This window comes from Bufo gargarizans, chromosome 10 (genome assembly GCF_014858855.1).
Source record: "Bufo gargarizans isolate SCDJY-AF-19 chromosome 10, ASM1485885v1, whole genome shotgun sequence".
NCBI classification, from domain to species: Eukaryota; Metazoa; Chordata; class Amphibia; order Anura; family Bufonidae; genus Bufo; species Bufo gargarizans.
Window position 1 is genome coordinate 117,910,205 of NC_058089.1, and position 26,025 is coordinate 117,936,229.

General features: G+C 42.9%; 1 long non-coding RNA gene across 1 annotated transcript; it reads left to right on the forward strand.

Moving 5' to 3' along the window:
- The first annotated feature begins 18,220 nt into the window (after positions 1 to 18,220).
- Positions 18,221 to 21,819, forward strand: LOC122920316. Its single transcript, XR_006386904.1, has 3 exons — positions 18,221 to 18,284; positions 19,878 to 20,000; positions 21,777 to 21,819. It is a non-coding gene; the product is annotated as an uncharacterized LOC122920316 (long non-coding RNA).
- The last annotated feature ends 4,206 nt before the right edge of the window (positions 21,820 to 26,025 follow it).

Sequence of the window (26,025 nt, forward strand, 5' to 3'; positions counted from 1 at the left end):
GTTAGCAATAAGTTAATTGAACATGAAAAAAAAAAACTTTTTTCAAATATTGAAAATGTGACATCTTGCTTTCTGCTTTTATGTTTTAATTATTCACGCTGGGTTCACACCTGAGCGTTCACGATGGAGTGCTCTGTATGCGCGATTGTACGGGCGTTTGCAATCGCGCATACAGAGACAAGCGAACGGCCATTGTCGCGCGTTCCCGCTGAAGTCTATGTGCGGGAACGCGCGACAAGACGCCCCAAAGAAGGTCATGTACTTCTTGGGGCGTCGGGCGTTTTACAGCGCGATCTTACGCGCTGTAAAACGCTCAGGTGTGAACCATTCCCATAGGGAATCATTGGTTCTTGCCTGTTGAGCGTTTTACAGCGCGTAGGAACGCACTGTAAAACGCTCAGGTGTGAACCCAGCCTTAAAGTTTTCCTATCACTAACTTTGAGGTGACCTCTGTTTTATAGGAAGAAACGATAATTCCAAACAATTGGCCAGGTAAAATGAAACTTTCCTGCTATCTTTTATCAATAAAACTAACAATGGCAGAAAAGAGTTGTTGTTTTTTGTGCCATGTAGAAACTCTCTAGTGACCTATACCCAGATCTTCTTTAAAGGGATTGTCTCATCTGAGACATTGGTGGCATATTGCTAGGATAGAAGGATAGCTTCAGTCTGTAGCGATGTCCTTTCCTTTTTTGTTGCTTTCCCTCAGAAGTTATTATTAGAGTCACATGACTCTCTGTTGGCCGCCATCTTATGGTCAGAACCTTGATGCAGACAGCACAGAGCATTTGCCCAAGAGGGGGACATGGTTTACGAAACATAGCCATTGGCACATAATATAAACTGTAATGTAACGTGAATTCAAAAGATTTGAGAATAAATAAACTTACACAGGCTAAGTGAATAAATATATTTACTAAGTGTGATTATAAACACTATAACACAAACACATCACATACAGAATAATAAAAAGTAAATAAACATCACTAGCCCAAATATGGGGTAGTGATCCGGTCGATCATAGTATAACACATGGGTGTCTACCACATTATCATACATGACGGACACCCCAGGGTGTACAAAATAGAGGGAAAATCAATACTGACATCCTACCTAAGATGAAGTTCCAGGTGGAATCCCGATTTATTGTTAGTGCAGACAACAGTTATTCCCATCAGCCCTTCCTCCAGTGTGCATCACGCATGTCTCTTAGATCACTCAGGAATGTGTTCTTATCAGCACAATGGGGAATGGGTTCTGTCTCTAACCCACTACATTACAGAGAGTATTTGTCAAAGTGGGGAGAGGGGGAAACCTCCCACCGTGCTGTGTCAAAGGGTAAAAGGGGATCAGCCTGGCCAAAAGGAGTAATAAGGGAGCAGGTCACCTCCTACAGAATCCCTAATCCTCTCCCTGACTCCTCACCGTATGAGCAGACCCCAATGGTAGGACGGCTCATACTCAGGATTCCTAGAGACCCTGAGTCGCCCTGGTAATCCCTCACCAAGGAGCAGAGAAGAGACAACCTGTTCATCCCAGTCATGGAGGAACAGGAGTCTCTATCTGAGGCCAGGTTGCAAGGAGAGGGGAACACATACAGCATATAGAGTTGGCAGGTAAGCAAAACCCATAACACACTTACCTGCCACAGATACACTGACCAGAACCCGTGCACAAGTGCTGCTGTCCACACCAACATTAAAGGACACAGCACAAACCACACAGGAACACAGGATACTCATAGCTGCAATAAACGTGAGACAGGGGAATGTCTAGCAAACATGCTGGACACCAAACATCACCAGCCATGTAACACAACACAAGACATACAGCACCCTGAACAGAACCCACGCAAACCAAAAGATAAGAAGGGAAAGAGACACCATAATAACATCAATGACCACAAGGGTGGCCCTCACTGGACAGATGGAAAAAGACAGGAACCGTAAACCACCAGTCTACACCAAGGCTGGAGGAACCCACGGCTTCAGGCATCCAGAAGAGACTAAATAGCCCAAGCAGCCACACCCATACACACATAAACCCAGTGTTCACAAAACACTAGGAAGGTAGTTAACCCTTCCAACACCAGCCAGAGGAAGGAAACCACTTATAGGGGAAGTGCACACACAAGCATACCAAACCACACGTTACCCCTGGCAATAGCATGCTTGGCAACCATGTCCCGGCAATCACCCAGAAGGCCGAGACACTGCCACCGCATGCTCTCACAGCAACACGTTGCCGCGGGCAACCGCAAGTGTGGCAACAGTGTCACAGTGCAAACCAAAGTTCGTGACAGTATTAAACATAATATAAAAGAGGACAGAATTAAGGGGATAGAACCAATTAGTACTTAAAAATACCCTTACAATACATTCCACCCCTGGTTCTTCCACTTTAATTCATTTTCAACAACCAATATCAGTGCCTATTCTATATACAGTCAGGTCTATAAATATTGGGACATCGACACAATTCTCACATTTTTGGCTCTATACACCACCACAATGGATTTGAAATGAAACAAACAAGATGTGCTTTACCTGCAGTATGTCATCCTTAATTTGAGGGTATTTACATCCAAATCAGGTGAACGATGTAGGAATTACAACAGTTTGCATAAGTGCCTCCCACTTGTTAAGAAACAAATGGCTTCTAGGCTGTTCCATGGCCAGGTGTGTGTTATTCCCTCATTATTCCAATTACAATGAGCAGATAAAAGGTCCAGAGGTCATTTCCAGTCTGCTATTTGCATTTGGAATCTGTTGCTATCAACTCTCAAGATGAGATCCAAAGAGCTGTCACTATCAGTGAAGCAAGCCATCATTAGGCTGAAAAAACACAACAAACCCATCAGAGAGATAGCAAAAAACATTAGGCGTGGCCAAAACAACTGTTTGGAACATTCTTAAAAAGAAGGAACGCATCGGTGAGGTCAGCAACACCAAAAGACCCAGAAGACTATGGAAAACAACTGTGGTGGATGACCGAAGAATTCTTTCCCTGGTGAAGAAAACACCCTTCACAACAGTTGGCCAGATCAAGAACACTCTCCAGGAGGTAGGTGTATGTGTGTCAAAGTCAACAATCAAGAGAAGACTTCACCAGAGTGAATACAGAGGGTTCACTACAAGATGTAAACCATTGGTGAGCCTCAAAAACAGTAAGGCCAGATTAGAGTTTGCCAAACGACATCTAAAAAAGCCTTCACAGTTCTGGAACAACATCCTATGGACAGATGAGACCAAGATCAACTTGTACCAGAGTGATAGGAAGAGAAGAGTATGGAGAAGGAAAGGAACTGCTCATGACCCTAAGCCTACCACCTCATCAGTGAAGCATGGTGGTGGTAGTGTCATGGCATGGGCATGTATGGCTGCCAATGGAACTGGTTCTCTTGTATTTATTGATGATGTGACTGCTGACAAAAGCAGCAGGATGACTTCTGAAGTGTTTCGGGAAATATTATCTGCTCATATTCAGCCAAATGCTTCAGAACTCATTGGACGGCGCTTCACAGTGCAGATGGACAATGACCAAAAGCATACGGCAAAAGCAACCAAAGAGTTTTTTTAAGGGAAAGAAGTGGAATGTTATGCAATGGCCAAGTCAATCACCTGACCTGAATCCGATTGAGCATGCATTTCACTTGCTGAAGACAAAACTGAAGGGAAAATGCCCCAAGAACAAGCAGGAACTGAAGACAGTTGCAGTAGAGGCCTGGCAGAGCATCACCAGGGATGAGACCAGCGTCTGGTGATGTCTATGCATTCCAGACTTCAGGCTGTATTAAAAAGTGTGATGCAAAGTCAATTGTCCATTTCTTTATGTTCTGTACAACTGCATGACCCGTTTTTGTGTTGTTACAAAGTTCAGTCTGACAGTGCAGGTCTCAGAGCCTCTAATCAGTAAATGTTAGACAGTCTACTACCTTGTCTGTGGGAGGCGCTTTGACACAAGGACCTCCTCCCCTCACTGGTCTGCAGACCGTTACATCAGCCCTGCTGGTTAGTCAGGAAGTCTTGGGCAGACAATTACCTTTGAGGTCCACCATGGCAGACCAGTGGTTGAAGTCTTTTCTTGTTGGGTGACAATAAGGTTACCGAAAACTGTGTCTTACCACACCTGGTGTTGTTGACTTGGGCAGCCCCTGGACTTTTCGGAGGTTGCCAATCTCAACTCTGATGAGATGTACTTGAACAGTTCCACACAGTTTAGAACATAACAATTAAAAAAACTCAATCTATAGTTTTTAACTCGGTCCATGCCAGGGAAAGCCGTTGATGGGGTGGTTTCCTCTCCACCCCTGCATCAAATGGATCAAATAATAAAGTCCTTGAACTTTTGTCGGTCCAACACTTTACATTAGTACCATAGGGATCCTCTGCCAAAGCAGGAAGAGACCACTGTGGTACTCAGCAGAAGCGGCCAAAATCATTAAAGACAAAAAGATAGCATTTAGGAATTATAAAAAAAAAAAAAAAAGAGGATCACAGACAAATTTATAAGATTAGGCAGAGAGAGGCCAAACAAGTTATAAGAGCTTCTAAAGCACAGGCAGAAGAGAAATTAGCTCAGTCAGTGAAAATGAATACTTCTGTTCAGTTTTTACAAAGGAAAATGAAGGAGAAGGACCTCAGTTAGGAAAGAAGACTAATGAATCTTTTGATGCATGTGTCTTTACAGAGGAAGAGGTTCTAAGTCAACTGTCTAAAATTAATACAAATAAGTCACAGGGGCCTGATGGGATACACCCAAAGCTATTAAAAGAGCTCAGCGGTGAACTAGCAAAACCATTAACAGATTTATTTAACCAATCACTGGCAACAGGAGTCGTCCCAGAAGATTGGAAATTAGCAAATGGTTGAGTGTTACAGTATCTTCCAGGAAAACCATCTTAGGCAGTCAGAAATCAATCAAGCATATTGCCAGGGAGAGTGAAGGGAAATTGCGTGTGTAGAATAGAGACAAGCAGGGCAGGGAGAGAGAAGATAGGAGCTGTGGCTGGTTGTGCCTCTTAACAGAACAGCCGCCGCTGCAGTGCAGAGTAGACCTCAAAAGCAGCTACCTGCAAGAAAATAATTTCATTTTTTCCCCTATTTTCACAGAAATCCTATTTTTGTGGGATTTTATTTAATTAAGCAGCATATATACAGGATTACTGCATTAATACACAAGTTGTAGCAGCAATCTACCTGTGAATGTTAACGTGAAATTGAGCATCAAACCTCAATAGTCAATTTCCGTTTATTTAGTTTCCACACAGTGCAATTTTTATTTTTATTTTTGGCAGGGGTTCAATTTATTAAGCAGCATTTATATACCTGATTACTGCATCAATACGCAAGGTTTCGCAGCAATCCATCTGTGAGTGTTAACGTAAGGCCTGGCCCTTAATCATCCATTAACATTCATTTATTTCTACACATGGTTGCAATGAAATGTTTTGGGACTTGTTGAATCTAATTAAACCAGAATATAGGTGTCACGGCTGAGGATGGGGAAAACTCTCAGCCGTGCGATGCCAGAAGATGTTAAGCACTACTTGGCCAGGACGACAGAATTAGGGAGCAGGTCACCTCCTATCGCGTCCCTAACCTGACCCTGACTCCTAACCATATGATCCAACCCTGAAGGTGGGAGGGCTCATACACCGGATGCCTTGGGGTCCCTTCTAGCCCTCAGGATTGCCCTGGAACAAGGACCTGTTCTTCCTAGGCACGGAGGAACAGGAGTCTCACTAGCCAAGCTGCAAAGGGAAAAGAACATAAACAGCCTATGGATATGGCAGGAGGATGAAAAGCACTTCCACACCTACCTGCCACAGACACACAGACTGGATCCCGTGCAATACAAGCAAGTGTCCACACCCAAACACCAATGGATACAGCACACACACAAACACACAGGAACCCAGATCCATAGGTGCATAACATAACAAAGGAAGACATCAACTGAACATCATGACATAAAACCTAAGAGTCACTATTTGTTTATGACCACAAGGGTGGCCCCCACTGGCAGATGGAAATACCAGGAGGGTGTCTCCAGCAAAGCATGGTGTAAGCACCCCTCAGCTTCTGATCTCCAACAAGGCTATATAGCCCAAAGTGGCCACACCCACGCGGACACACCCAGTGCTCACAGCCTAGGAAGGGAATTAACCCTTCACACACCAGACAAGGGAAGACCGCAACTTAAAGGGGAAGTGAACACACCCCGTGCACACCAAACATGGGAAGTGCACACCAATCGCACAAGTTGCCAAGTGCAACCGCACGCACAACACAGCAAGCTGCCATGACACAGCTCAGGCTGCCAAGCTGCCACATAAATACTGTTGCCAGCGGCAACCACAGGTGAGGCAAATACCACAGCCCTCACCTGTGATTGACAACCAGACCAAACCGCTGACAACCGCATGCGGTTCAGGAGTCACGATCATGACCATGGCCGTGACAATAGGTCACCAGTACACAGGCTAGGGCAACAATTTACCTGGGAGTCTTATAGCGATAGTAAGGGTCAGGTCTCAATTGTCCATTTACATAAATTTAGTTTCCACACCGTTCAAAATTATATATTATTTTGGGACTTATTCAATTTAATTAAACCAGCATATATGTGATCAACACCAATACACAGGCCAGCAAACTTGAGAGATAAGGAATTTAGGCATAAATTCATTTCCCTTTATTTCTGTTCACACATTTTCTTATTTATTGGGGTTGTTGATTATATTCAAACGTACATATATACATGAATAATACACCAGTAGACAGGGTAGCACACTATCTGAGAGTGATAACAAATTTAGATCTAAATCCCTTTTCCTTTATTTCAGTCTTCACGCATTTTGCATCGAATTATGATAATGTCACCCCCAGACATCTGAGAAGCTCTGACAGACGTTCTTCAGAACCTCCTGCTTGAGGTTATTTTGTTTTGCTTTCGTTTTGTCATCTCGTTAGCCTCTCTCAGCTGTCATGTAGTTGCACTGATTGCATCCCTTTAAATCCCTTCTCATACTGCATCACTTTGCAGTTTATACAACTTCCTGGAGTGTGTACATGCTGGATGCTACAACTGATCCTTCTACAGATAAGTCTGTTCATTGATTTGTGTTTTCCTGTTTGCTTGATCCTAGGTGACCCTGACTCCCTCCGTATTAAGTGTAGGGAGCCGGTGGTCGTTTCCCCTCACTATTATAGGGTGTTCAGGTGTCATACAGTCGAGGCACGAGGGCATGCAATTTTCTATCATAGAGATCTTTGCATGGGCTTAGAAGACAGGGAGAGTTTCAGGGCTTAAATAGGGATCACCCTTTTGTTCCTTAGTTTCGGATCAAGCCAGTCGGATCCTTATTTGTAACTTCTTGTTTTCTGTTACACCATCCGTGACATTATAAACCGCCAAAACCGTCTCAAGCATAGGTCCGGTTTCACTTTTGACTGAACACATGCAGGGTCTTTCATTGGAGGTAGCAGATCTCTGTAAAACTGTAGATCAGTTTCAGGTGACCGGTTCAGCTTGCCTTCATGGAGTTTGTTCTGAGCCTAAGATCTCGCTCCCGGATACGTTCTCCGGGGGTAGTGAGAATTTTGTTCGTTTTAGAGAGGCTTGCAAACTCAATTTTTGCCTACTTCCCCATTCCTCTGGTGATGAGGAGCAGAGGGTGGGGATCATCATCTCGCTGCTCAGGGATAACGCTCAGTCTTGGGCCTTTTTCGCTGCCGGTGGGGGCACGGCCCCTCCGTTCAGTGGATTATTTTTTTTTAGCCCTGGGTCAGATATATGATGATCCGGATCGTATTGCTCTGGCTGAGTCTAGATTACGTCTTTTATGCCAGGGTAAACAGTCCGCAGAGATATACTGTTCAGAATTTCGGAGATGGGCAGCTGATACTGGTTGGAATGATGCTGCACTCCGAAGTCAATTTTGCCATGGTCTTTCAGAGGGATTGAAAGATGCATTTGCCTTTCATGAGAGACCTACCTCCTTGGACACTGCCATGTCTCGGGCCGTTCGTATTGACAGGCGTCTTAGAGACAGAGGAGAGATCACTCCTTCCTGTCATACTCAGTCCAAGGACAGTGCGGCGGTCTCATTCAGTGCGCAGGGGTCTCAGTCTCTTTCAATCTTCTCTGAGCAGGAGCCCATGCAGCTGGGTTTGCTTGCCTCTGACAATGGAAGATTCAGCTCTCAGAGGAGGGGTTGTTTCTGTTGTGGAGGTATAAATCATTTGTCAAATGGCTACATTACGGTGCAGGCTATCTGAAGGACCCACCTCATTGTTGATTGTTTTTTCTTCAGATACTTGTGGTTGGCTCTTTTGCCAGCTTCAACTTGTTCGTCTCTGACACTTACACCCCCAAAGGGGCTTCTTATTTGCCCCTAGCAGGGATTGCATCCCTGGGAATAGTTGTTTATTGCTATCTGTTTTTCTGTCTTTGTGTTGTTTTGTCTTGTCTCTCCCCCCCCCCCCCCTTGTGTTCTTTCTCCTGTTGTAGGTGCCTGAACTTCCTTGCCTGTGGGGATCGTATACCTCAGTCTTGCCTTTGATCCATTGTTCAACTAATGTGAAGCCACTGACGTATACGGACTCCCTCGGTGAGCTGTACCCTGCATATATTATATATTATCACATACTGACATGGTGCGGTGCATAACCTTCAATGTCAAGGGGCTCAACTCCAACGCCAAGAGGAAACTCTTGCTTTTGGAACTGAAATGCCTTAAAGCGGACATTGTGTTCATACAAGAAACATTTTGATGGCAATTCCTCCTTTAAATTTGCCTCTCACCTGTATCCTATTGCCTATTCGACTACTCATAGCCATCGGATGGCGGGGGGTTGCCATCTTGGTATCTGCACGATGTCCCCTCCAGATTGAATCCTCAATTCTAGACGCGCAGGGGCATTATATTATTCTCCGTGGTCATTTAGCAGATAAACCCATCACCTTATGTAACATTTATGCCCCAAACACTTCCCAGATTCGCTTTCTCTGCGGAATCTTCCGCAAGGTTTTTGTTGAGGGAGTGGACTCTTCGGAGCCACTGGTCCTCCTAGGTGGGGACTTTATGTTTCAAAGTATTTTATTCAGAATAAATGTAATTGTACATATCACGTAAAATACATACAATGGTGCGTGAAACAGATGCCACACGATGAACATGACCTATATGTATAGCAGGATTCAATACATCCGAATGGATTGTGGTGATAAGTATGCAATAAAAAAATAAAAGAAAAAATACAACATAAAAAGCCAAATTAAATAACATAAAATAAACCAACATACGAAGATCGTGTTGAAGAGCCAATTTAGACCAATGTGATGTTATGAAATATTTAGATGCACATAACTTCCCTACAATGTAAATGCATCGTGACACGTGTTCTAAGGATTGGGTTCAATAATGAGTCAAGCTATGCTGTGAAGCTGTAGAATATGAGGAGGACATCCAGGGTCCCCACAACTTTTCAAAGGCTTCGTATGTGTCTTGACGAATTGCGTTCAGTCTCTCATATAATAATAGTTTGTTGATTCTATCAATTACTGCTTGGAAGCTAAGGTCTGCTGACCGCCACTTATATGCAATGTGAATCCTGGCTGCTAATAACATATATTGGGATAACTTAAATTTGGAGTAAGACATTCTAGAGAGCTAGGTGGGGACTTTAATGCAGTGTTTTCTGAATCGATGGATCGCCTGGCCCTCCCGGGCAGACCAATACATTCAACACAGCAGCGCTTAGCCAGGAACTTTCGTAAACTGGTGCGGAAATACTCCCTGTATGACCTCTGGCGTCTCACTTATCCCACTGATAGGTCCTTCTCCTTTTACTCTGCCCCACTCGGTTCCCACACCCGTATTGATTACCTCTTTGGTACCATTTCGACCCTCAGGATATTGGAAGGAGCGGACATGGGCCAAATCACCTGGTCTGACCATGCTTCTGTACTAGTTGACATTAGTAGTGAGTCGGGCCATGTTCGCCAATGCCACTGGAGACTTAATGACTCCCTCTTGAAGCAGCCCATCACTAGGGAGGAACTCCGCAAACACCTGAAAATGTACTTTGAACTAAATGAGGGATCGGTAGGGGATGTCCATCCTTTGTGGGAAGCGCATAAGGCCGTCATGAGGGGACATTGTATTGCAATGAGCTCAAAATTAAAGGAGGACTCGACTGCTTTGGTCAAGACCCTTACGTCTCGCTTGCAAACACTAGAAGACAAGGTGGCTGCTCACCCCTCCCGGTGCACACTGAGACAAATTGCTGATACCAGGGCCCAATTTATGAGTCTAGCTTTAGGTCGTGTCAACAAGTTACTACTTTACACACAACAGCGTTATTATGCTTGGGGGAACAAACCTCATACTTTGCTGGCCAGACAACTCAGGAATCGCAATCCCCAAACGGGTCCGAGTGCTATTAGGGGGACTGACGGAACAATCCACTATGACCCCAGAGTGATAGCAGAGAGGTTCTCGACCTACAGTCATGTGAAAAAATTAGGACACCCTTTGAAAGCATGTGGTTTTTTGTAACATTTTTAATAAAAGGTTATTTCATCTCCGTTTCAACAATACAGAGAGATTAAAGTAATCCAACTAAACAAAGAAAACTGAAGAAAAGTCTTTTCAAGATCTTCTGTAAATGTCATTCTACAAAAATGCCTATTCTAACTGAGGAAAAAGATAGGACACCCTCACATGTATTCCCTCTTAAATTGGCTCAGATCTCACACAGGTATATCACACCAGGTGCACATAATTAGTAGATCGTTACTCTGCATGTTGAATGAGGCTTGCCCTATTTAAACCTCAGACATTTAGTTTGGTGTGCTCCTGACTGTTGAAGTGAGAGTGAGCACCATGGTGAGAGCAAAAGAGCTGTCAGAGGACTTCAGAAAAAAGATTGTAGCAGCCTATGAGTCTGGGAAGGGATTTAAAAAGATCTCAAAAGATTTTGAAATCAGCCATTCCACTGTCCAGAAGATAGTCTACAAGTGGAGGGCTTTCAAAACAACTGCCAACATGCCCAGGACTGGTCGCCCCAGCAAGTTCACCCCAAGAGCAGACCGCAAGATGCTAAAAGAGGTCTCCAAAAACCCTAAAGTGTCATCTCGAGAACTACAGCAGGCTCTGGCTACTGTTGATGTAGAAGTACATGCCTCTACAATCAGAAAGAGATTGTACAAGTTTAACTTGCATGGGAGGTGTGCAAGGAGGAAACCTTTGCTTTCCAAGAGAAACATCGAGGCCAGACTGACATTTGCCAGAGATAAAGTTGACAAAGACCAGGACTTCTGGAATAATGTTCTTTGGACAGATGAGTCCAAAATTGAATTATTTGGACACAACAGCAGAGGACATGTTTGGCGTAAACCAAACACAGCATTCCAAGAAAAGAACCTCATACCAACTGTGAAGCATGGAGGTGGAAGTGTCATGGTTTGGGGCTGCTTTGCTGCAGCAGGACCTGGTCAGCTCACCATCATAGAATCCACGATGAATTCTACTGTGTATCAGAAGGTGCTTGAAGAACATGTGAGACCATCAGTTAGAAAATTAAAGCTGAAGCGGAACTGGACCATGCAACATGACAATGACCCAAAACATACTAGTAAATCAACCAAAGATTGGCTGAAAAAGAAGAAATGGAGAGTCCTGGAATGGCCAAGTCAAAGTCCAGATTTGAATCCCATTGAGATGCTGTGGGGTGACTTGAAAAGGGCTGTACGTGCAAGAAACCCCTCAAACATCTCACAGCTGAAAAAGTTCTGCATTGAGGAGTGGGGTAAAATTTCCTCAGACCGATGTCGAAGACTGGTAGATGGCTACAAGAACCGTCTCACTGCAGTTATTTCAGCCAAAGGAGGTAACACTCGCTATTAGGGGCAAGGGTGTCCTATCTTTTTCCTCAGTTAGAATAGGCATTTTTGTAGAATGACATTTACAGAAGATCTTGAAAAGACTTTTCTTCAGTTTTCTTTGTTTAGTTGGATTACTTTAATCTCTCTGTATTGTTGAAACGGAGATGAAATAACCTTTTATTAAAAATGTTACAAAAAACCACATGCTTTCAAAGGGTGTCCTAATTTTTTCACATGACTGTACTACTCTTCCCTGTACAATTTACCCTCTGATCTCCCCTCAGATGAGAGACTTAGGGATAGTACACTCCAGTCTTATTTGGCATCCTGTCACCTTCCTACCCTATCGACTTCCGATCTTGCCGCCCTTAATAGTCCGATCACGCCGGAAGAGATGCCAAAATTACAGGCCCATTGCCCTGCTTAACCCAGACCTTAAGATTTACACCAAGGCCCTAGCCTCCCGACTAAACGTTTTTCTCCCAGGCCGTCAGGGGGCCAACAACACACGAAGAAGCATTGACTTGATAGATGTCATATCTCGCTCGGGTGAGGAGGCGCTACTTCTTAGTTGAGACGCTGAAAAGGCGTTCGATTGTTTAGGCTGGCCTTTCCTTTTTGCTACCTTGCAGGCATATGGCCTTTCTGGTCCATTTGTTAGGGCTATTCGTAGCCTATACTCCTCCCCCACAGCGTCAATCAAACTACCTCATGCTCAATCTCGACCCATACGCATTGCTAATGGAACGAGACAAGGGTGCCCCTATCCCTGCTATTATTTGGCATGTGTATCGAACCCCTGGCGGCCAAAATCAGGGCATATCTAGACATCAGAGGTGTTATGGTCAGGGACAGGGAGTTTAAGCTATCGCTATATGCAGACGACATCCTTCTTACCCTTACCAAGCTTCATATTTCCCTACCAAACCTCCACTCCATCCTGCAGGAATTTGGTCGACTTTCGGGGTATAAGGTCAACACCCATAAAACTGAGGCCCTCCCTCTTAATCCTTTTCAGATGGCCCTGGGCTCTCTTAGGGTTAACTTCCCTTTCCATTGGAAGATGGATTCCTTGCGATATTTGGGTGTTGACCTCACTCCTCGATTTGGGGAACTTTATAAAGCTAACTACCCACGCATATATGCGGAGATCAGGGGTCTCCTGGACAAGTGGCACGCTCTTCCACTCTCTCTCATGGGACGTATTGCTGAGACTAAAATTACGATCATGCCCAAGCTTCTGTATCTTTTTGAGACCTTACCGATTATAGTCCCCCTCAAAGATCTGAGATCCATTCAATCTCACCTCCTTAGATTCATATGGGTGGGAAGATGTCATAGAATCCCACGGTCAGTCCTTCTATCTAGTAGGCACCAGGGTGGACTAGGGGTACCTGATCTGTTCAAATATTACTGGGCGGTCCAGCTACGTTCTGTCACGGCCTGGGCTTTCTTGCGCCCATACTCTGTCTGGATGCAAGTAGAAAGACTCTGGCTAGCTCCTATATATCCTAACTCCATGCTATGGTCCATATGTCACAAAACTCTACCAATTAAGGATCTGTTAGGGCCCATGGCTTGTACTAGACTCATATGGCAGCAGTGCAGTGGTAAATTCCCTCTGGTTTCTAACCACTCCGCCATGACCTCCTTTTTGTATTACCCTATGCTCCCTACTAGTCTTACCATGTCCACAACGAGACCATGGTTTCACTAGGGACCTGTTGCCGTTTTCTACCCTCCAGACCAAATATGATCCCCCCCCTCCTCCAATTACTTTTATATCCAGATTAGTCACTTTGCTCAGTCCATTTTTTCAGGGATCACAGTTTCCCTCCCGACTCCCTTTGAGCGCCTTTGCAGGGAAGGGCAACATGTGAAGGGTCTAATTTTGATCGGGTTCAAAGGCACTCCTACATGGTGCGTTGGGAGGATTGTCTGGGAAGGGCCTTACCGGGCGCACTCTGGCACCTTATATGGATGAGGGCAGCGAAATCCTCTATGTCGGTACTTCATCAGGAGAACCAATATAAAATTTGAATGTACTGGTACCACACTCCTGACCTCCTCCATAGAATGAACCCAGTAGTCCCGGGAGACTGCTGGAGATGCAGCTTACATAGGGGTACATTGCTTCATATTTTCTGGGACTGCCCCAAGATACGCCCCTACTGGACCAGAATAGGCACCCTCCTGAGTGATATTTTCGCAATGGAAATCCGACCTGACCCTATGTCCTTCCTGCTTTTTGTGGTCACCATTCAAGTTAAAAAACACTCACTTAAGTTATTACTATTGATACTAACAGCAGCTCGTTGTCTAATATCTCGATCTTGGAAAAGCCCTGAATCGCCACGGGTTTCTGATTTGTACGCTAGGGTGATGGAGGTCTGAACAATGGAATATTCCACGGCCATGTTTCAGGACAAAATAGTACTCTTTAATGCCATATGGGACCTGTGGGATAATTACTGGGCCACAAGGCAACCTTAACGACCTCATGAGAAAGAGGGGCCCCCCCTCCCCTGTGTCATTGTCTATGTTATTTGTCTTGTCTTTTGGTTATTAGTTTGGTAAAGCATTACTTGCTGAGAAGCTCTGGGCTTTTGGGTCTTTAAGACTTCTTCGCTACTACCTGATGTCTTCTTGTTCTAGGATATACCGATAAGTAGTCCTATTTTGGACTGATAGACACAGTCTCCCTTAGTACACTTTATTGTTATATTTTTGCTCGGTTTCTCTTTTTTTTTTTTCATCATTGTTTATTATTGAGTGTTACAAGTGCTCAATCAATATGAATGTGATGCTTTTCATGTTTCATCCTTTACCTTGTACTAATGTGCATGAATCCATTGTAGATGTGCATTTTCATTTCTATATTATTTAATAAATATACAATTATAAAAAATAAATACCCTACTGCCACCAACATTAATGCGAAGCATCCTATTGCTACTACCAGTGGCGTTGCTACCAGGGAAGCAGGGGAAGCGGCTTCTTGGGGGCCCGAGCTCATAAGGGGCCCAGAGCAGTATTAGTTTGTAGCAGTAAAACATCCAGAAGAAGGGACAGGCTGCAGCTAACTGTTGCTGTTCTCAATTTTCCATGATCTTAGCTGCTGCCAGTACCACCTTAAAGGTGTTATCTGACCCCTGACATGCCCCCCCATATGCCCGGGCCCCTCACACACAATGTACTTACCTCACTTCCCACCACCTGCATTGCTTCTGAAGTCCGCACGGCCACCACTGCTTCTCCCCGTACGCGGATGAAAACATTCGGTGTCGAGGAGGAATGGGTGGCAGCCAATTGCAGGCGGTGACGGGAATGAGCCTCCCTAGCATCACGGGTGACGCTAGGGAGGCTTGTCCAGACTGAGAGTGAGGGAAGAATATCTGAAACCACTGAGAATCCTGGGCCTGCCCTGTACGTGCAACTCAGAAGCTGCAGCTTTCTCTGAACTCCCTACAATCCTGCAAAAAGTAAGTTTATTTGTTTATAAAGTGCGTTCATTTTATCTGTGTACTGTGCAAATGTTGTTTGATGTATACATGTGTGTATATTGTGTATATGTTTTAACATGTGTGTCTATATATGTATAATATATATAGAGACAGAGAAAGGCAGCATAATTATCATTTTAATCAGCATTAAAAACATTATTTTCCTAAAATATAAAGATAGAGAATATTCAAACCATCAACAACAACTGGTCACATGACACAAGGGGAGCGGCAGGAAGCAGGTACATATGATCAGCACTGCTTGCTGGCCACTGTGGCTGGTCTATATTAGTCTTGGATAGCCCCTTTAAGGAAGAATAAAGTTAAAGTTTTGGAATAGCCAAGACAAAGTCCTGCCCTTAAGGCAACCTTGTTTTTATATATAACAATTGAAAAAGAAACATAACCACTAATCCACCCAGATAACATACCCATAATACTAACAATAAAACAGTTCATACCATTATTTAATTTATAAACAAATACAAAATAAATTTGCAATATTATATAATATATAAATAAACAAAATAATTTTTTTAAACCGAAACGTCTTTTGTGATGAAAGGCCACCTTGCTTTTTATATATAACAATTGGAAAAAAAATAAGTTGAAAAATAACAAAAAAATACAAAAAAAGAAAATAATATAAATAGTGTTGTCCTTCAGATGGTTAATTTTGATCTTTGGCCTTGTTATCATTATGAATTATTCCAATATATAATAGAATGAACTCTTTTAATTTTTTTATTTGCATATATTTTGACTATGAATTATCATCTACACTGCCTGCCCCCAAAAAAAGTCGCCACCTGGATTTAACTAAGCAAATAGTTCTGAGCCTCCTATTGGATAATTACTGCATGGGCGATTATCTTTCCGCTGGCAACAAGTTATTTAACCCCAACTGGTGCAATGAGTTGCTTCTCATTTCTTAAACAGTCATGTCGAAAGACACATCTCGTGGTCGTGGAAAAGATGTTAGTCTGTTTGAGAAGGGTCACATCATTGGCATGCATCAAGCAGAGAAAACATCTAAGGAGATTGCAAAAACTACTAAAATTGGGTTAAGAACTGTCCAACGCGTTATTAAAAACTGGAAGGATAGTGGGGACCCATCTTATTCGAGGAAGAAATGTGGCGGGAAAAAAATCCTGAATGATCGTGATCGGCGATCACTTAAACGTTTGGTGAAATCAAAATCGAAGAAAAAAAACTGTAGAACTCAGGGCTATGTTTAATAGTGAAAGTAAGAGCATTTCCACACGTACAATGCAAAGGGAACTCAAGGGATTGGGACTGAACAGCCATGTAGCTGTAAGAAAACCACTAATCAGTGAGGAAAACCAGAAAAAGAAGGCTTCAATTTGCTGGGGAGCATAAAGATTGGACTCTGGAGCAATGGAAGAAGGTTGTGTGGTCTGATGAGTCCAGATTTACCCTGTTCCAGAGTGATTGGCGCATCAGGGTAAGAAGAGAGGCAGATGAAGTGATGCCCCCATCATGCCTGGTGCCTCCTGTACAAGCCTGTGGGGGGCAGTGCTATGATCTGGGGTTGCTGCCGTTGGTCAGGTCTAGGTTCAGCAACAGAATGTGCTCCAAGAATGAGGTCAGCCGACTACCTGAACATCCTGAATGACCAGGTTACTCCATCAATGGATTTGTTCTTCCCTGATGGCACGGGCATAATCCAAAGATGACAATGCCAGGATTCACCGGGTTTAAATTGTGAAAGAGTGGGTCAGGGAGCAGGAGACATCATTGTCACACATGGATTGGCCACCACAGAGTCCAGACCTTTCCCCCATTAAGAATCTTTGGGATGTGCTGGAGAAGGCTTTGTGCAGCGGTCAGACTCTACCATCATCAATGCAAGATCTTAGTGAAAAATTAATGCAACACTGGATGGAAATAATTCTTGCAATATTGCAGAAGCTTCTCGAAACAATGCCACAGCGAATGCGTGCCGTAATCAAAGCTAAAGGGGTCCAACGAAATACTAGAGTGTGTGAACTTTTTTTTTTTTTGGTGGCGACTTTTTTTTTGGGACAGGCAGTGTATATTAGTGGTTTAACCTTACAGTTGGACTTACATCCCCACTTATGAGCCATACTAGGCTTGATTCTTATTAAGGGATTCTTATTTATTTACACATATTTTATAATATTATTATACTTGATTGCTGAAATTCCCTCGTATAACTGTTGGCCCTATTTATACAATCTGTGTTACGCACCTATTTGTGCATTTTTTATTTATATTTTTTTTAGACTTAAAAGAGGAGTCTTGTTACTCCAAACCATGTTGTCATCACTCTTGAAGTAAAAGCCTTTATTACTAGTTGCTGTAGTCATGATATTGCACCAAAGAAATGTCAGATTACCATGGGCCATCACTTGCCTGTATCCCCCTCCCCCACCCTGTTTTTTTCTCATTGATCTACACTCCTCCAGAGGGTTGGCAGCCCCTTGAAGTGAGAATTAGATGACACCGGCAGCACCAACCATTCCCCTACACACACTCCTATACTAGTGTTGTGCCTACGTTTGCACAACATGAAAAGGTGAGCCTAATTATTTAAATTTGTGTCTATCAGCTAATACATATTACCCTATTACCACCTTAACCTCTTGTTTTTTCCAAATTTGAGGAATTTTTTATTGTGTACAAAGACCTGGGGGCATTGCAACCACAGCCAATAGCTGAGAAAAGAGAAATCGCTTCCTATTACCTAGGAACTGTCAATGTCCTTTCAATTTTCCCTTGGACTTTGAATATATGTAATGTTTACAGTAATAACGTATTAACCTTCTCTATAAAAACTGGCCAGAGGATGCAACGTGCTGTATCACCCATCAGAATTGTCAGACCGATCAACTTAGCCGTGCTCAGGTAAGATTTTTCTCAAAAATCTGTAACTTGTGTTTTTTATGGTCCTTTTTTGTCTGGTTCATACAGATGAAACTCGAAAAATTTGAATATCGTGCAAAAGTTCATTTATTTCAGTAATGCAACTTAAAATTAGAATATTGTGAAAAGGTTCAATATTCTAGGCTCCAAGTGTCACACTCTAGTCCAGGGGTAGGCAACCTCCGGCACTCCAGCTGTTGAGAAGCTTCAACTCCCAGCATGCATACTTGCTCTGCTCTTCTAAGAACTCACATACAAAATGAATGGAGCATGCTGGGAGTTGTAGTTTCACAACAGCTGGAGTGCCGAAGGTTGACAATCACTGCTCTAGTCAGATCATGAATCCATACCCCCTGAGCAAAGGGTACCCGAGATTGTGACTGTGGGGTTTTCATAAGCTGAAAGCCATAATCATCCAAATTATAACAAATAAAGGCCTGAAATATCTCGCTTTGCCTGTAATGAGTCTCATATGTTAGTTTCACCTTTTAAGTTGCATTGCTGAAATAAATGAACTTTGCACGATAATCTAATTTTTGGAGTTTTATCTGTATAATGTGATCCCCCAGCATTACACCAGTTCACAGGTATTGTGCTCCCTGACGGTCATGCATCAAGTCCAATCCTATAAATTGAGTATTTTAAAGGACTGCACTTGTTTCTAGAGGTCCTTATAAATCTTTAAGGGCCGTTTCAGACGAACGTGTCTAGTGCGGAAATCACTCTCTGTGTGTGAGAGTGATTCTCCGTTCTGGACACTGCATTTTACCGATTTATAATGTCGTGTGTCGCTGAATGACCTTACTGCTACAGAATCATAGTAAAATAATGCTGTCAGTATGATTCTGTAGCAGTAAGGTCATGCTGTGCACTCCAGAAAAAGGAGCAGTGTCCAGAATGGAGAATCACGCTCACACACACACCATAGTCAAAACTGCTGACAGACTTCCTTTAACATCAGACCCAAATCCCCATATTATTATCATATCCCACCTCTAAAACCCATATTAAAGTCGGGCAGTAGGGGTTGTCCAGCTTTACTAACTATACTCAGGATAAGTCACTAGTAGTGATGGTCAGTTTGCAGTGTTCGACAGTGAACACATGCAGGCTGCCATCTTGACTCACAAGTCCAGCACCCAGGTAAAGCCTTACCTGTGCCTGTGCCGGGAGCCGGTCTAAAATCAAATGCGTTCACCGGGAGCAGGCAGTTCTGAGATCAGCCGCCGGGGGCCTACTGCCTGCTCCTGGTGACCGCATTTGACTTCAGACCGGCTCCCGGCACAGGTAAGGGCTTACCTGTGCATTGCCGGACTTGTGAGTCAAGATGGCAGCCCGCATGTGTTCGCTGGCGAACACTGCGAACTGACCATCACTGGTCACTAACTGATTGGCGGGGGTCTGACACCCCACTGATGAACTGTTCAGGTGTAGCTCTGGTGTCATAAATAGTACCGACAACCTTGTAGTGGAAGAAGCTCGTTACTACAGCTCTTCTCCCATTGACTTCAATGAGACTATGTTCTCATCACTGGTGGGGACCAAGCTTTACCTTGTGTATTCCTTTTTCTGTAGTTGATGCTGATGATCTGAAGATGTTGCCACGAAAGAAGACGTCCTGGGTGTGTGTTGCCCTGTGGACTCTTGCTCTGGTGCTGATTTCCCCGAGAGTGGAAAGTGTGAAGGACATTGAAGATGGTAAGGGGAATTTACCTGCACAAGTTATGCAACTTTCATTTCAGAAACTTAGATTTTCTTGGTTTGATCTGGTGCCCAGGTCTGTGATGGATGATTTTTTTTTGTGATTTAACAGTTTGTTTATAAAAATAAAAGTTATAGCCTGACTAAAGTCAAGTAGCAGTGTACAAAAGCACATGCAATACAACAAGTGCAAGAGGCAGTAATTCAAGCAACAGCAGGATGTCCACATCCGATGGAATCAACCAAGTAATAAACAACAATAAGGAGCAGGGTAAAGGGGGGTTAGGGAAGGTGTGAAGGGTAGTAGGGTAAGGAAATTATATCAAGGCAAAAGCAATATGAAAGCAGACTGCTGTGGTTCGAAGTAGATTTTCAAGAACCATCACTGACGAGAGAATTTTCTATACTTCATCCAGGCCTCCCACAGTGCAGAAAACCAGGCAGTCCTCATAGTCTCCCAACCTGCTATCTGTTCCATGCAGTATCTACTGTCACGTTTCACCAGCCATTGGGAGAAAGATGTTACATTTTAATTAGAAGCAATTAGGATCAAAGCTTCAGCCAGTAATGTGTGATTAAAGCCCACAACGGTTTGGTCCATTGGATACATCTAAGCAGTCCCAGAAGACATGTTCTTGGGGAGAGTACCATCTCAACTTTGCATATCTGAGAGATTGTCTTGCAAATTATGTGCCAAAAAGATTAAATAATGGGGCACTGCCACCAGATATACAGAAAAGTGCCTACTGAAGAGTGGCATCACCGACATATTGGGTTGCACTCTGGGAATAGAGCGTGCAGTCTCTGCGTAGTATGGTACCAGCAGGTGAGCACTATATAAAAGTTTTCTTGTAGCTTCACACAACTTTCTGGGTAGAGGATAATAACTGAGTCACTTCTCTAGTAGAAAAGGAAGTGCCAAGATCTGTTTCCCAGTTTCGAAGAAAATCAGACGTCTCGTGCTTGATCTAGGAGACCAAATAAGCACATAATGGTGATTTATTTTTAAATTGGTGGCGTCCAGGAGAGTGAATTACATCACTTATCCTGTACTGACCCAGAGTTGCTTCCTGCATTTCAGTCCGGAGTTGCACTCAGTATTTTTCTGGTGGAGTCACCGTACATACATTATTTATCCTTTACATCCTCTATTATACTACAGAGCTACACTCACTCTCGTGCTGGTGCTCCAGAGCTGCACTCTCACTGTGTACATATATTACATTACTTATCCTGTCCCAATCTTGAGTTAAAGCCTGTAGTATACTCCAGAGCTGCGCTCGCCATTCTGCTGGTTCAATATAGTTTCCAGTTCTAGGATTTGCCAGGAGAGGTGCTATAGGTATAATAAACATCATCTTGGAGATGCTGAGTAATGACCATTAGATGTTTATAATAGTAATATCTTTTAATTTCTGTGGTATTGTGATCCATTTATGGGATTTATCTTCTATTAGGCTGGTGCTACATGCTGACGTTGACGAGAATGCAATTCTCACTCCCAAAATCTGCAGCATCTTGATGCTCCTGTACCGTACATCACAGCATCTTGAAAATGAGTGGGATCACACTGTGACCCGCATATTACTGCTATCCGACACTGGCAAAAAGTCCAGCAGATCTAGATTTTTGTAACTGTCAGGTTCTTGAGGACAGCACTGCAATCCCATTCACTAGTTACAATGCTGCATCTTCACACTCTGATCTTTAGCCATGAGATGTGTTGCTCCAGCCTGAGTAAGTAGCATGTATTTATATATGATCTGTTTCCAGTACCTGAAGAATTTCAGCGCTTAGAAAACTACCGAGTCGTCTTTTCTGGTACAGAAGAGAGAAATGAGGATCTCAGGTCAGTGCCATCAAATAATCTGCGATATCAGTGTTGGACTGGGGTACTTAGGGCCCACCAGTAAACATTATTATGGGGGCCCAACGTACGGATAAATTCAAATATAATAAATAATCTACCATGTTTTTTATATGCTAAAAAATGGAATTGAAAAATTTGAATATCGTGCAAAAGTTAATCTATTTCAGTAATGCAACTTAAAATGTTTATATTGTAAAAAGATTCAATATTCTAGGCTTAGAGTGTCAGACTCTAGTCAGATAATAAATCCATACCCCCTGAGCAAAGGGGACCGGAGATTGTGACTGTGGGGTTTCATAAGCTGTAGCCAAAATCATCCAAATTATAACAAATAAAGGCTTGAAATATCTCGCTTTCCATGTAATGAGTCTCATATCTTAGTTTCACCTTTTAAGTTGCATTACTGAAATAAATGAACTTTGCACAATATTCTAATTTTTCGAGTTTAACCTGTATGTGGTGCAGTAAGTCTACTGTGTTATATGCCACTTGTGCAGGGGGTGGGAGACTAGGGGCCCATCGGGGGATTACCCTGTATCCCTGTGGGCCAGTCCAAGCCTGGGTGATATCTCCTAGTGTTGGGGTACATGTTGTGTCCAAATTGCAGCCCCAAAAACTGAGGTGTATCATAAATCAGCATAGTCTTGCCTGTCCATATCTGCAGGGTTTTTGCAGTTTATTAGCAAAAACAGCAAAGACACAAGCATATTAAAACCACAGCGATTTGCCTTGGAGCTACTGTTCTGTGAGTGCAAACTAAAGAAATCAAAACAGAACCGTACAGGTCACATTTTATGTTAATAGGGTCAATTGGTGGAAAGCCACAAAACTAGTGTGAGGCCCAAGACCCAGCTCAAGCGATCCACTTCTGCCTTCTCTGCTGGATGCAAAGCAGGGTTTGCTCGCTGTCTGGCTTTAATGTACATCTTTGGGGCATTTCTTTATGAATGTGTTTTACTCATTTTGGGCTAAAAAGCATTTTTTTCAGTTGGTTTTTATTAAAAATGTTTGGCCTTTTCTGAGATACATGGGTTAGGGTTAGTCAATCAGTCTGTCATTTTCAGCTTTTTTTTTATCCCATCATCTGTGTAGCATTTATCGCCAATCTCCTTACCTCATAAACACTTATTTAAGCCCTATTCTGATCAGTTTAATAAGAATTGAGCTATAATGAGTGTCTATGAGGTCAGGAGATTCAAAGAAAACAGAAACTGACAGCCTCCAAACAGACTGATTTTTAACCCCTATAACTCAGAAATGGCTGAAAATTTACCACCGATTCGCAATGGACCCTATTAACTTATCTGCAGGGTTCTATTGTGGGTTTTTTTTCACACAAAGAATAGTACTGCCGAAGGTGCCTATAGCCTTCAGCCCACACTTTAAATGTGTAGTGGTAAATTCTGGACTGTCTGATGTAAATTTATGGTGGTGCTAGTTCCTGAGCAGGAAAAGGAATATGAAATTTGGAAATAAAGGATAAATGTATATAGAAGTAGGGTGATACACAGATATCATAGGTCGACAAAGCAAAACTTAGTAAAGACCCCTGTCTTTATTAAGGCCCCTTTCACACGGGCGAGATTTCCGCACAGGTGCAATGCGTGACGTGATTGCATTGCACCCGCACTGAATCCTGACCCATTCATTTCTATGGTACTGTGCACACGAATGGTGATTTTCACGCATCACTTGTGCGTTGCGTGAAAATCGCAGCATGTTCTATATTCAGCGTTTTTCACGCAACGCAGGCCCCATAGAAGTGAATGGGGCTGCGTGAAAATCTCAAGCATCCGCAAGCAAGTGCGGATGTGGTCCGATTTTCACGCACGGTTGCTAGGAGACGATCGGAATGGGGACCCGATCATTTTATTATTTTCCCTTATAACATGTAACAAGGGAAAATAATAGCATTCTTAATACAGAATGCATAGTACAATAGGGCTGGAGGGGTTCAAAATAAATAAATAAATAAATAAATAATATAACTCACCTTAATCCACTTGATCGCGAAGCCCGGCTTCTCTTCTGTCTTCTTCTTTGCTGTGCACAGGAAAGGGACCTTTGATGATGTCACTGCACTCATCACATGGTCTGTCACATGATCCATCACCATGGTAAAAGATCATGTGATGAGCGCAGTGATGTCATCAAAGGTCCTATTCCTCAAAGAAGAAGACAGAAGAGATGCCGGGCTGCGCGAACAAGTGGATTAAGGTGAGTTAAATTATTATTTATTTATTTTTAACCCCTATTGTACTATGCATTTTGTATTCAGAATGCTATTATTTTCCCTTATAACCATGTTATAAGGGGAAATAATACTATCTACACCACCTTGAACCCAAACCTGAACTTCTGTGAAGAAGTTCGGGTTACCACATTCAGTTTTTTTATCACGCGCGTGAAAAACACATTGCACCCACGTGATAAAAACTGAACAACAGAACGCAATCGCAGTCAAAACGCATCCGGACACGCTTGTCTGCAAGGGGCCTAAGTGAAATTTTTAATAAATGTGCTCCACCTAACCCATTTACCCAATGCTTATGTCAGATAAAGTGGAAGTGCTTAATAAATATGGTGCTCATTCTGAACACCATGTTTTAACTGTCATAAATGTACTGTGTTTCTGGATGTGAAAAAACTGTCTGCCTGCAGCCACCACTAGAGGGAGCTCACTACATAAGAATTTAGTTGACTCTTTGAACTAAATGGCAGCTGATAACATTTCTTTACACTTAGCTCCCCTTAAAGGGGTTCTCCAGGAATGAAGAAAATGTAAATACTTAAATATTACCTTATTATAAATATATTCCCAAATACCTTTCATTAGTTATAATGGCTTCTTTCGTCTGGGGAGCAATCATTAAGAGAAATAAAATGGCTGCCGTCTTATTAGGACACACAAAACCTGTTCTAATCACACAGGAGGACAAGTTACTTCACAACACTGAGGTAAAGAGCTGCCTCATCCTCCTCTCTGCTTGTCAAGGATTATGATCCTGAATACAGTTGATATGAACTTCAGCTGAATCTCTGTAGGAATGGAGTTCATGAGGAGACATGAAGTGCAGAGAGGAGGATGGGGATGTGGATAATGAGCAGCAGCACTTGTTTGCAGTCCTCCATTACCACAGCCCCACATTACCACAGTCTGTCCTGTCCGTCTTCTCCGTAGTTCATGTCTCCTCATGAACTCCATTCCCACAGAAATTCATCTGAAGATTGTATCATCTCTATTCAGGGTCATAATTCCTGACAAGCAAAGCAGAAAGGAGGATGAGGCAGCTCTTTAGCTCAGTGCTCTCAAGTAACCTGCCCTGTGTGATTAGGAAACGTTTTGTGTGTACGAATAAGACGGCGGCCACTTTATTTCTCTTAATGATTGCTCCCCAAACAAAACGAGCCATTATCACCAATTAAAAGGTATTTGGGAATATATTTATAGTAAAGTAATATTTAAGTATTTTTTTATTTTCTTAATTCCTGGAGATGTATGTTTCATTTGGGCTAGTAAGTGCAGATAACCCCTTTAACTTTATTCTTCTTTAAAGAGAATATAATATATATATTTATATTAAAATGGTGATCATACTTACTGTACCTGGTCCCCGCTGCTCCCCTTGCACCACATGACCAGTGTGATGGAAGAGAAGCAAGTCACCACTGCAGCCTGTGATTGGCTGCAGTGGTCACATATCCCCCTTGATTTCAGGGCTTCAGGCAGAAGAAGAGCCAGCCTGAGAGCAATAGAGACCAGACCCAGAGGTGGGGACCAGGTAAGTATGATCACCACTGTGGGTCAGCCATTCTGGGAGGTCTGGATTAGTCCTGGGTTTGGTCTTTGGTGATGAATAATTAATACTGTCTGCTATGACTCTTTACAGAGCTGGGAACCAATTATTACGAACATGGAAAGTTTCTAATAGCAGAGATTCTAAGGAGAAAAATCAGGTCAGCAAACAAGTAGAATTTTCAACTGCAGATTATGATCCTGATATTGAGCACATATTAGGGAAAATGGAAATGTTAAAACTTTATTAATGCTTCCCTATAGACAACAACCAGGAATATACTAAAGTACATCTTGTTCCAATCTCCCCTACCTGCTGATATCATGGGGTGTGTAGGGGGAATAGCAGCAGACAT